Source organism: Canis aureus, chromosome 23, assembly GCF_053574225.1.
Source record: "Canis aureus isolate CA01 chromosome 23, VMU_Caureus_v.1.0, whole genome shotgun sequence".
In the NCBI taxonomy this organism is placed as follows: Eukaryota; Metazoa; Chordata; class Mammalia; order Carnivora; family Canidae; genus Canis; species Canis aureus.
The window spans coordinates 3,225,967-3,227,827 of record NC_135633.1 but is presented as its reverse complement, the minus strand read 5'-3'; positions in this window follow the sequence as shown (position 1 = coordinate 3,227,827).

Genomic DNA, 1,861 nt, shown 5'->3' with positions numbered 1-1,861 from the left:
TTTTTTTGTCTAAGTTAAATTAAATCCAGACTGAGGTTCATCAACAAGTTGACAAAAAAAAAAAAAAAGGTGTTTTTTGTTAAAAATCATCATCTTGTGTGCCCCATTGGTATAAAAATGTCCAGCACCTCATCCCAGAAATAAAAAGGAAATAAGTTAGTTCTAGATCTCAGTCCATTGGATCATCCCTGTTAATAATTCTAACTCCCAGTACCCATGTGAAAGTGAGTGTACTTCATAAGGAAAAACATGAGAAGCTGCCCAAGGCTCCTCACGCTTAGTGCCAAGTGCCGGAGGGCAGTGTCCTCCAATCCCTTTTGCATAGGAAGTCTACAGTTAGAGATTAAACAAGGACAGTGCTATTTTTCTAAGTCTCATCATTGCTTCCTGCCTATTTTTTCTTCCCTGTTCTACCTGGCTTCAAAAATAATTTATAATACCTTAAGAAAAAACATGGATGTAGCAAGGTCATATTTCTTTAAACCAGAGGAAAGAAAATACATAAGACTTATTATGAAAACTGGATATGAATGAGGCATTTGAATACAGATGTAGGGACAGAGCGGCAATGGCAAGGCACGCAGCAAAATAAGGACAACATAGCCTCTGTCTCAAGGGATTTACAGCTCACCAGGGGAAATACCAATAATAATAATTAAAATAATAGTAACCCCTTCAGTTTGCACAGCAGTTAAGCTTATATATAGCTCTGGCATGCAAGGCCTTTGCTTGCACAGAGTGGCCTTGTGCAAATTACAGAAAAGTGCCCCTTCCAGCTGGATAAATTAGGAAAGTGTACCCATGCTCCCAACCTGTCTCAAGTGGAGTTCCTCACCTGAACCACAGGACACCAAAAATAATTTCAGCAACTCTTTTCTCAGTTATTCAAGGATGGTACGTACATGGTAGATGGATAGCAGATGCGTTACTTAACTGCACGCAGCGGGTGCCTTAGGGCACTAGAGCTTGAGTCCCTTATCAAACTCTAAATGAGAAGGATTCCTGGATGCAGACTTAGACTGGACTCAGCCCCTATTCTCTCCTTCATCGGCACAGTCGAATACAGTGGCCCAGAGAGCTGCTTTGCTTTTATTAGTGCTCTGACTTGCTTCGGGTCTCTAACTAGAAGCTAAATCACAATCCCTCATTGCCTTGTCATGGTAAGCACCAAAAGAGGGTAAAAAAGAGGGTACATTTGTCCAGGGAGTCAAAAAGTGTTTTTTGTCCAAAAACCAAAAAAAATATTTCACGAAGAAGATATCTAATATTTTAGCCCTGCCCCTGTGATATGATTTTAATTGTTGGAATGGGGAAGGAGGGTCCTAGTAGAGGGCGCCGAGGTGTGGATGCATCTCAATTTTGCTGGAGTAGAAAGTTTGTGAAGGAAAGTAAGTTATGACAACACGGTGGAGGATGTCAAAAGTGACTGAGGCACTTGAAGATACCAGCAGGAACGAGGGAGCGAGGGGAGGAAACTCTAGTACCAGTGTGTGTAATAGATTCAAGGACAATGACTTCAATGCTTATAGTATCTTTAACCTGTAACAAGCACTAATAAATCTGCTTATGTTCTAGTAAAAAATAATGTAAACTCAAGGGAAGATATAAGAGTTGGGAAGGCCGCAAGAATATTGGTTAGGAGCCATAGCTACGGTCGGACAGACTTGGGTTTACACCCCCCCCCTACTACTTATTACTAACATGAATGGAGACATTGTGTTTTCTGTGTCAGTTGCCACATTAATAAGATGAATTTTAAAATTTGGAAACACCCATCTCAACGGTTGTTTTAAGATTTAAAATACATCAAGGACATAACCTCTGTAAGAGCCCGACATACTGAAGTTCTCAGTAAGTGGGG